Source organism: Sus scrofa, chromosome 4, assembly GCF_000003025.6.
Source record: "Sus scrofa isolate TJ Tabasco breed Duroc chromosome 4, Sscrofa11.1, whole genome shotgun sequence".
Classification (NCBI taxonomy): Eukaryota; Metazoa; Chordata; class Mammalia; order Artiodactyla; family Suidae; genus Sus; species Sus scrofa.
This window is the reverse complement of record NC_010446.5, coordinates 71,614,367-71,625,446: the sequence shown is the minus strand read 5'-3', so window position 1 is coordinate 71,625,446 and position 11,080 is coordinate 71,614,367. Positions and strand designations below refer to the sequence as shown.

Below are 11,080 nucleotides of genomic sequence, written 5' to 3'. Positions count from 1 at the left end.
TACTAGTCGGGTTCGTTAACCACTGAGCCATGATGGGAACTCCCTAGTTTTTCTTTATTAAAACAAAGGGAATATTTACCATTTTTGCTTCAGATTCTTTTATAAGAAATAAGTCTTACAGGAGTTCCCTTGGTGGCTCAGTGGTAACAAACCTGACTAGTATCCATCCATGAGGATGCAGGTTTGATCCTTGGCTCGGGTCAGTGGGTTAAGGATTCAGCGTTCTGTGAGCTGTGGTGTAGGTCACAGACACAGCTTGGATCCCACCTTGCCATGGCTGTGGTGTAGGCTGGCAGCTGCAGCTCTGATTCTATGACTAGCTTGGGAACTTCCATATGCCGTGGGTGCATGAAAGCAAGCAAGCAAGCAAGCAAGAAAAAGAAAGGAAGGAAGGAAGAAAGTCTTACAAATATACTTAAAATTCCTATTTATCTCATCTCTTACCGGTCTGAAATATTCAGCATATCTGTGATTTTTTTTTGTTGTTGTTGCTAACACACTTTTCTCCATTGGTTTTTTAATGCATCATTAAGCCAAAGCAAGCAATTTTAATTATAATTATATATGTGTTAATACTTGATAGAGTATTATATTTCAAAATAATCTTGGTTAATCCCTTTCCATTGGTTTTTCAATATAACTTTCAAGAACAAAATCTAAGAAAAATACTAGTGGAGTATTCATTGGAGTAACTATACATTTATAGATTGCCATTTTTATGATTCTGTGCCTTCGCATCCATGAACATGGTATAGTCTTATTTTATTTCTTAATTTAGGTATCTATAGATATTTACATTACTCAATAACATTAAGTGAAAGCTCTTACATGTGTTTTCTGGATTAATTTGTAGGTACATTAATGTTTAATGCTATTATAAATGGGCTATTTTAAAAACAATATTTTTAATTAGTTGCTGCTCTTTTGTAACAATGTCATTGATTTTTTTTTACTTTATATCTAAAAATCTTACTGATTTGAATAGTGTTAACTAGAGATTTTCTTTTTTTCTAAGGGTAATTTAAGCATCTCTAAACAATGACAACTTGTATTTTTTCTGTTTCTCATTTTGCAGCATTTCTTTGTCTTGTCTTATTGTGCTGACCAAGAACTCCAGAAAAAATGATAAATGTAAGCTATGTCAGCAAACACCTCTTTTCTTTTCTTAGCTTTTATAGAAAATATTGATCGTTTCAACATCCGATATGATATCATTGATGGTTTTGTTTTAGATAAACAGGTTTAGAAAGTTGTCTTCTATTCCTAAGTTGGTAAAAATCTTAATATAAATGGATATTGGATACTGTCATGTGTTTTTCCTGCATCTTCAGAGACAATCCTATGGTTTCCTTCTTTCAATCTATTAATGTGGTAAGTGACATTAAAAGAATTTCTATTGTTCAGGCATTTTTGCATTACTGTGTAAAACCAATGACATTATTCTGTATTACTGATGAATTTTTAAAATATATGGGCAGCTTAGTTTTCTAATATTTTCAGGAGAATTTTACACATGTACTCTTAAAGAAACTGGCATATCATGTCTATATCATCTACCTATGGGAGGAACTGGCTGGAGGTGATACAGGAGGAGGGGAGAAGTGACTTTTCCTACTTGCCCTAACGCTATCCCCAGGGCAGCTGCAGTACCAATAATGCTGAAAGTAGTGACAACATTGATTTCCACAGCAGTAGCAGCGTGGAGGGATCCCCATGATACAGGCTATGGGGGCAGCAATAGGAATAATTCAGGAGTAATGACAATATTAGCTGCAGCTATAGCAGCTAACATGTGACTCCTCGTGGTGGCAGCTTCAAAAACAGCAGGAACAGCCCAGCTCAAGAAGGGCAGCTTCCTAGGCTCCTGCTTAAAGAAGCTCAACTTGGACATCTGAAGGTCTGAAGTACCTTCCACTGACCCCAGCAACATTTTCACTCCAACTTGGTAGAAGCAGAGATTTCTTGTAGTTATTAATTTTCAAACAACCCTATCTTTTCACCTATTGCTCCACACACCCTCGCAAATGATTTCTCTATGAAATATGATACATATGACTCACTTGTTTTGCTAGCCCATAGAGTGTTTTAATTTTTAAATCACTTGCAATTGTGGAAAAATTGGGAGAGCCCACATAAAATTGCAGTTTTCAGCCTTCTCTTGATCTTTAGAGTGGGCAATGCTGTTTGCGCTTCCTGCAGGGCCACAGAGGTCTGATGCTGAGTAATGACTGTCCCTTTCAACAAGTTCGCCAGGTCCCCCACCTGGACTGCTTCCATTGACCACACCTCCTGCCTGGCCCTGCACACTTGGATGTTCGCCACACCTAATATACATGGTAAACAAGCAGAGCAGAATTTCAGAAATACTGTATCGTTTATTTTCTTCACTTACCAAAGCCAGATGTATTACGAAAAGGACATAAAGATAATTGACTTAAATTTCAGGAGAAATATTTAGAGCCCCCTGTAGCTATTAAATGACAAATCGAATAGACTAATCATATAAATAAAGGTTTTAAAGTTAGTTGTTTAGGACTAGCAGGGTTTTTGTTTTTTGGTTTTGTTTTGCTGGTTATTTTAAGGCTTAAGTAAAAAAGGGAGGTTACTTGCTCTGCATTCTCAATTCTTTGTAGCTTCAGAGTGGAGTTTTTTCCTTCTGTGCATATGAATCCTTTGAAGTCAACCAGAGCTGACTGCAGAGGACTGTTTGTGCAATCCAATCAGGCTAATTTCAATTTCAAGTGCAGGAGGCAGGCCTGCTTTTCACCGCCTCCTTTGTGAAGCTGTGATGGATTGACTACTGTTGAGTTAGTAAGATTTCCAGGAAAGGACAGTACAAATGCTGTCCTAAGCAGCCTGCTAATAAATAGACTTCAAGGCTTGAAATCATCCACATGCTATTTTAAGAGTGGAGTAAAGCTCCACTAAAGCACAGAATACATTTCACTTTGCAGTTTCATCTGAAGAGCTACCGTTATTTACATTCCCACTTGTTTCTAATAGGAATTGCAAGGAAGAAAGTCCTGTGTAAGAGAACACAAACCATAAGAGCAAGAACTGGTAAGAAAAAGTAGAGTTTCACGCTATCTAAACCTATTCTTATTTCCTTTACCCATTAAAAAATACTTTATCAAAATCTGTTTTTCAAAGACTATGGGCAGAATGTAAGCTCCTAACCCATTAAAATGATTTCTAAATGATTGTTATGTGTATATTTGTATGTGTGTTAAGTGTAAAAAAATCAAATCGTCATTTGAAAAGAAGCATGAGCTATATTAAACTTAGGAAAAATTAAAGTGTTTCCTAATGATGTTCTTTAATTTACTTTCTATTGCTTGAATTCTTCCAAAAGAAACACAGACGTATGAAATAATGAACAAAAACAAAGAAAAAGCAAAATCAATTATGAACCGAATCCAACATCAATTTTCAATTAAAATCAAGAGATTTTAAAAAATTGTACTAGTCAATTTAATACCTACTGCTTAGTGCACATTCACCCCAGGACCGGGGAGGTTCCAATGGCTTTATACTAATTTCCTCAATTCTTGTAACACCTCTGTGTTCAAAACCTTCATCATGCTCCTCATTTTACAGAGGATACAGAAATAATGTATGTTTCTCAATGCCGTGGAGCTAATCCCTGGTGAAACAGGATTCTAATTGTCTCTTACTACTAGTTGTTGTCTACTATACTACTAGCACTACTTGTTACGAGGTTTGCAATTATTTCTCTGAGATCTTATTTCTCCTTCCAGACAGTACGCTCTTCAAGGGCTGGGGCAAGATTTCATTGCCCAAAACCAGCTGCAGCACTTGGTTCATTGCAGAGTCTCAAAAAATATTTGATCTAGTATTGCTGTCATTCCATTATTTTTAGGAAAACTCTATTGGGTCAAACTTGAAAGGATGCTCCAACTGGGAGAGAAGAAGAGACTGATGAAGGAAGGCATGGTCTGAAGCGTCACCTGCCGCTGAGAGAGTCTTAAGAGGCAAGCGATGAAGAGAAAGCAGTAGGGTAACATGGTGATCATGGCTCTCACAGCTGCTCAGAAGGGGACTCAAACTCAGACATGTCTGTTAGCAAAGCTGGTCTTCTTTCCCTCAGGTCATATTGTCTCCACCTCAGAAAGGCATGGGAGGAGAGAAAGCCAGATGCACAGTAGCTTTTGGTATTAATATCAAGAAAGAATGGTGGTGAAGTTTGGATGAGTGGCCTGGATCCAGCCTCTAAAGGGCCTTGGATCCCAAAGGAGGACCCGAAGACAGTGTACTATCTAGTTTCCACAGGGAAGATATGATTCAGCCAGGCCCCCTCCGGTGAAGCTTGCATCCCTGGGCTGGGAACTATCTGACAACTTTGGACCAGGGCAAAGAAACCAGGCCTTCTTTAGCCAAACAGTAGAAATAAGACTGTCTTCAGGGGCAGAGCTGCTGGACATCATTAGCCAGGCTTTTGTTCCAGGCATTAAAAAAAAAAATAAGGAACATTAAGACTGAGGCCAGACTTAGGGTTAGAACCTTGCTTGGAATGCCCAGAGCTTTCCTTTTTATTCAAGACCCAAATTAGCATTATCATGTGCTTTTTCGCATGAAGACTAAGCCATCTGCATTTCCTTTTTAAAACTAATGATCTTTATGCTTAAAATGACAAATGATACTGGTATGTTATAGAGTATATGTTGTATTTATCTTTATGGTCACCCTATGACTTGGACTCAATAGTAATGAGAGAAGGAGTTTCTACTGTAGCTCAGTGGTAGCAAACTTGACTAGTAACTATGAGGACATGAATTTTGTGGCCTCGCTCAGCGGGTTAAGGATCCGGCATTGCCCTGAGCTGTGATGTAGGTCACAGGTGCGGCTTGGATCTGTTGTTGCTGTGGGTGTGGTGTAAGCCAGCAGCTGCAGCTCTGATTTGACCCCTAGCCTGGGAACTTCCATATGCCACAGGTATGGCCCTAAAAAGAAAAAAAAAATAGTAATGAGAGGAAAGTTTTTCCTGAATTCCTGTGCGTTAGATCATGTAATAATGAGAAAAAATTTTGCCTGTCTTCTTCAGGCTAAGCTCAGAGGATCTACTCCAACTTTCTGAGGAATAAGTTAAATGTACATAGATCAATAGCAGGATCATATGTTGATTATGATAAGAAGGCTGTGCTTCCTCCTGCGCTGTACTTTTGCAGAGCATAAGGATAAAAACTCTTCCTCTCAGTCTTAGTAACTTAGTTATTTTATATAAAGTGTTTCAATTTCAACGAAGAATGTTATTTCCTAGCATGAGATATAAGCATGTATGAATTTAAAATCAGTCATCTTTATATCTGTTTCTTCAAGGATATATTGAACATAGAATTTGCTAAAAACACCAGTGAGCCCATAAAATATTCAATGGCATCCACATAAAAGGTAATGGCAGACAAACATCTTCTGAAACACTTATATCAGAAATAGGGTCAGCCAGTATCTGAGGAGGTGACAGGCTGATCTGAAAGACTTAATTGTATGGGTAGCTCAAGAAGCCCCAGGCAGAGGGTATGAGCCTGAGACTCTTCTTGCACAGGAGCAAAGGGCAAAAGTTCCTGGTAGCAGATGTTGTTTCACCACATGCATAACTTTGGGGATTAGCATTCTCAATGATTCCCATTTTGGCTCAGCAGAAACTTCTCCTCCCCACCACTGTCCATTTGCCCATTCGTTCAACAATTTTTAAAGGTAGAAACTATGCTAGGGACAGGGAAAGCTCAAAGACTGAGGCAGGACTGCTCTCTGTAACAAACTGCAGGCATCTTGGAGGGTTCTGACCCAATATATCTGTACTTTGGGATTATAACTCTGTATTAGAAATGAAGGTTACTGTCATCTATTTTTTTAAATAATCTCTCTGCCTATTGTGATTTGTGGATATGACAAATTTCTCCATGTTCTTATGACTCTTTCCTCTTCCTTTTCTACCATGATAGAAGGAAATAAGACATAATATTGAAAGAGCTAAATATGTTTCTTCTCCCTACACTTCCCCTGCTCTGCCAAAGACATGGCAGAAGTCAAATTCCTTTTCACTTATTAAACCATACAGCGTATAAGAACAGTTATCATGGAGGCACTTTCTTTTGCACCTATTGAAAACCCTCAATTCATGAACAGCGAACATATCACTGGAGACAGTGTCTGGAGTGATATTAGTATAGCTAAAAATAGGGATAAAAATCACTTAAGAATCCTTTTTAAAAATGGCCAACAATAGCATCCTATATATAGGATAGGATAGATACATATGCAGTAGTAATTATGCTGTTTCCTGTTAACTGTATCTCTTATTGCTAACTATATGCATAACATAATTATTTTACCTTTAAATTATATTACCTACTGATATATTGAGAACAAACTGATCCTCTAAGATTTGGTAATTTGGCCCATTTTAATACTATGTTGAAATAATGAATTCAGATTGAAAGAAGGAAATTACACCAACCTACATCCTATTTAGATTCATATAAGAGTTTTGATGCCCACACGGATGCTAGAAGGGACCAGAAGTTCTCATTTCCAGGCTTCTTCTGCTCCCAAATCCCCCACTGCAGCAGGGTGCATGTTCACTGCCCCTTGAGGACAGCTGAGGGTCTAACTGAAGTCACATCCCTAGCATGTGATTTGGGAAGTGGCGGACAATAAAGTCTTTATAGATGATCATGTCCTATGGGCATGAATGGGAGACTCATGTGTTCAATAGTTTCCAAATATTGCTGATTGAGCACTGTGGGGGCTTTAAAAATACAGGTTTCTAGGCCCCTCACTGGCCCATTATAAAAGAATGAGATTTTACTGCTTAGTTTCTGCTTCAGTAATGCTATGTAACCAACACTGCTAAAACGCTCAGGGGCTTACACTTCTCTCTTGCTCACAGGTGTACAAATTGGTTGTAGCTCAACTGGGCTGGGATTGGGTTCATGTCTGATCCATGCATTCTCATTCCAGAACATATACAAAGGGACAGTAGCCACCTGGAGCCTTCTTGTGGCGAATGGCAGGACCATAAGAGGGATGAAAACAGGTGATGGGCCTCAGAGCCCCTGTTTTGAACTGACTCACTTTTGCAAATGCCCACATTCCATCAGTCAAAAAGCAAGTCAGATGACCAAGTCCAAGGTCAGTGAGCTTGGGATGTATCTCTGCCCAAGGGAGGAGGGAGGAGGAATGGTCACTTGGGGTTGGTACTGAGGAACAAGGTGTAACACATTCTGTAGGAGATTCTTATGAAGTCAGGCCCATGTCTGTTGGAGGATTTCCATTTTGGTGCCACTAGAGAATATAAGAGGAAAAGTGGGCTTCATTCTCTCAGTAGCTCAGCAAGTACCTTTTGTCACTAATACACATTGTCCAAAGATAGAGCATGTAATGGAGCTCATGTAATTTAATAATAGTGGATAATTAAGATGGAAAGGGAACAACAAAAGGGGTACCTTACACAAACTGAGCTTGGGGATGAGAACATCAGGGAAGATTTCCCTGAGGAGGCAACATCTAAGCTCAGCTCCCGTGATGGGTGAATACTCTCTAGACAGGAGAAGTGCATAAAGGGGAGGGAGTATTCTAGTGGAGGGGACTACAGCACAAAATGAGAACTTAGGTGATATTATATCACCTGGCAGAGAGGGCTATGCGTTCTCAAAATTCTGCTTCTTTCTCCTCGTGGTCCCAGAGCTGGGTTACATTTGCCAGCCTTCCTTGAACTTGGGTGTGGCCATGTGGCTGAGTATTAGCCAAAGAACAAGCCCAGAAATGATGTGTTCCTTTCTAGGTCTGGTCCTTAAAAACCTTCCACAAGCAAACCTCCCTTCTCTCCCTCTTTCCCCTTCAATCAGCGGAAAGGGAGGAGGGTGAAGCGACAAGATGGAAGCAGCGGAGTCTCTGGAGGATCATGGGGAATGTCTTCCCCATCAACTAGGAATATTTGTGTGGGGGAGAGGGAAAGTCGTACTGTGTGCAGCCAGTAAGACTTGGGGTTCGTTTGTTATAGCAGCTTAACTTGCCTTCACTCATGGAGTTAACCTGTGTTTTGTTGATGGTAAGCAATGGCTATAGGGCAGAAAAGAGATTAACAGCTACTGACTAGCTGTGATAGTTGCTTGTTCTAGATACCTCTGTGGTTATTTTGACAGCCATGTGAATTAAAAAGATATAATAGCACCTTAGAACTATAAATCTGGGCAAAGCATTAATGTTCACATGATGCTCAGTTGAAAGGGTGGTTCATGCTACAGAAACTGTGCGCCCAAAGCAATCATTTATAGGATGCCTTTATGGCAGAAGAACCATGACAGCTGGTAGCTTTTTTATTTCGAATAGGCTTTGACATGTATTCCCAAAGGTCAAGCTTAACTGTCACTAAGATGGGCCTCTTTCTCCATCTTTCAACCTTGGACATGTCTTTTATCCAGTGGGACTTAAGAGAGAAAACCCAACTCATTAATCAGTGTGTCATCACAGGCCTGGAATTAAACAGTAAAGCAGTAAAACCTCCAGGTTAAAGTCATAGCAAGTGTCACAGGTGTACTTTGTTGCTTCCTTTTCAGAGTATGACACCATCTGGCAGGTGTTCTTCCTGCCAAAAGGAGCAGACAAAAAGGCTCACCTTTCCTTCTCAGAATGAGGGCTCACAGAGAAGGGAGCCCTGACAAACAGAGAAAAAAAGCCCTCGATGGAGGCGTAGGGGACTGATGAGAGATGAACGGGAAGAAACCCTGTCCGAAGCAACTTTGTCTGAATAGAAGAGATGGTAACTTGGTGCTGAAAATAGACTTTGAGCTGCACACAAGCCGAGATTGAGAGTAACCGGCACATAATTAGAATAAGAGTTTTGATGCAAAGGTAAGATTACTTCACTGGAGATCATCCCTGCACAACGTATAGAGAAGCAGGCTTGGCAGAACCCATCAATGCTAGAAGAGAAATACAGATGTGAGCAAAGGGAGAGTGAGTTACTGCAGTCACCTCTTGCCAAGAGTGTCCCTAATCTTGAGCAGGGAGGAGGTGGGAAATTCAAGTTGGCAGCTGCACTGAGTAACATTTTTAGCTTGTAGTATATGGTGATGTTTGGGTGAGCGACATGAACTATATGCCCTTCTGATCCGATACTGTGGGTTAAGTCATTATCCACTCATCTTTCTGTTAGTTTCATAAAATCGATTTAAAGAATCACTAACTTATTTTCATGTATAAAAAATCAGGTTGAAGCCTACTGGTGACTTATTCAACATACCCTTGCCAAGAATGGAACACCAGGAGAGGGTAACTGTGTCTTAGTTTGGGCTTTTATGGAAATAGACCCTTAGATAAAAATTCAAAGGCAAGCAGTATGGGAGATGATCCCTGGAACCCGTGGAAAAGGAGTGTGGATGTGAAACCAGAAGGGGTAGGGCCGATAAGAGGTGGATTATGAAACAAATCCCCCCTCACAGGCCACCAAAGCTGGGGACATCTGGAAATGATGCAGAATAATCACTCTGACTCATTTTCTCTGAGGGTCCAGGCAGCTGAAGCATTTATCTACCAACTGCTAGCAGGTGGGTTTCCAGAGTCGCTCCTGGGAGGGGGTCCTTCTCCAGAAGTGCAGCCTGCCCCACAGGTGAAATACAGGTGCTGCTGGGAGGAACCAGCCCTATGTGCCCAGAAGTGGTCAGAATGAAGGGCTGAGGGTGGGACAGCCAGAGCATCACTGAGAACCCCAGCTGGATGCCATCTTAACAAGGGCCCAGCTTGGATGTGCTGCAGAGGAAAATGACATTTGTGCATTTCCCACTCTTCTGGCATCAGTGAGATGGCTATACCCCTAGGAGCTCTTGGTGGGGCCTCAGGATTGATTTGAACCAAGAATCATATTTCTCTGTCCTTTACTTTTCAATCAAATTATTTTTATATATGACTTATATTCAAACCCGAGTTATATTTACAACTATTCCTGAGTTTCTTGCCACTGTTCAGTGTAAGCATTCCCTGGAAAACATAGCAGCGCACCCTAAAAGGTCTAAGGCCACTGTATAATAAAATGTACTGTCCTGTGTTGTTTCTTTCAGGTGAGGCCGTAGCCTTACTGCAGGCACATGTGGGATCGAGGAGGTACAAAGGGAACTAGACTATCTGGCCTGGAATGTCACTGCCAGGAATGTCAAGACTGCCTCAGACTGTCACAGTGACTTTATAAATGACTACTCCTTTTCTCTATCAATTCCATTTTCTTATTTTCCCACTCAAAAATATAAAGGGAAATTATATGATTGTACTACCTTTAATTTTTTTTTTTAAAAAAACCTCTAGATTTCTTTGAGTATAAATGCATGGGAATGAGCAGCAGCATGTTCATTGTGAATTGACAGCTCGTGTCACTGATTTTAAAAATAAAATGAATGTCTATTTATGCACATTGGTATAATTTGGGGGACTGTATATGCATATTATAATACCATGGATAAATTAAGAAGTCATCATTTATATGTTACTAAAAAAGTTTACTCCACATTAGCCTGAGTGAATGTAATTTGTATCAGGTTTTATGTTTCTTTTCTTTTTATGGCTACACCTGTGGCACATGGAAGTTTCCTGGGCTAGGGGTTTAGTAGGAGTTGCAGCTGCATGCCTGTGCCACAGCCACAGCAACACCAGATCCAGCTGCATCTGCGACCTACACCACAGCTTGTGGCAACGCCAGATCCTTAACCCACTGAGTGAGGCCAGGGATGGAACCTGCATCCTCACAGACACTATGTCTAGTTCTTAACCTGCTGAGTCACAAGGGGAACTCCAGGTTTTCTGTTCAGTACTGCAAATGCCTGCTGTGGCAAGTGTTGTGCATTTTATATGATTGCTTCTTACTTTTAACTATTAATTTTAGAGTAATATTAGACTTACCAAAAAGGCACCAAAGTAAATTTCAGAGATCCTATATACTTTCCGTAATGTTAACATCTTACATAAGTGTCATACAATAATATAGGACCAATTTTGGTACCAGATAGATGTAAGCAAATCTGCAGCCAAAATTCATCATCTTGTCTAGGTATTCTCTCCATGTATGTCC

At 40.2% G+C, this 11,080-nt stretch overlaps 2 long non-coding RNA genes across 3 annotated transcripts; both read left to right on the top strand.

The window, feature by feature from the left end:
* LOC102162563 lies at positions 309 to 4,868 on the top strand. Its single transcript, XR_002343293.1, has 3 exons — positions 309 to 2,336; positions 3,004 to 3,060; positions 3,881 to 4,868. It is a non-coding gene; the product is annotated as an uncharacterized LOC102162563 (long non-coding RNA).
* Positions 4,871 to 10,563, top strand: LOC102162444. 2 transcript variants are annotated; one of them, XR_002343295.1, is made up of 4 exons: positions 4,871 to 7,152; positions 8,580 to 8,874; positions 9,465 to 9,569; positions 10,080 to 10,563. It is a non-coding gene; the product is annotated as an uncharacterized LOC102162444 (long non-coding RNA). The 2 variants fall into 2 exon arrangements; XR_002343294.1 differs by having other exon boundaries at positions 8,580 to 9,569.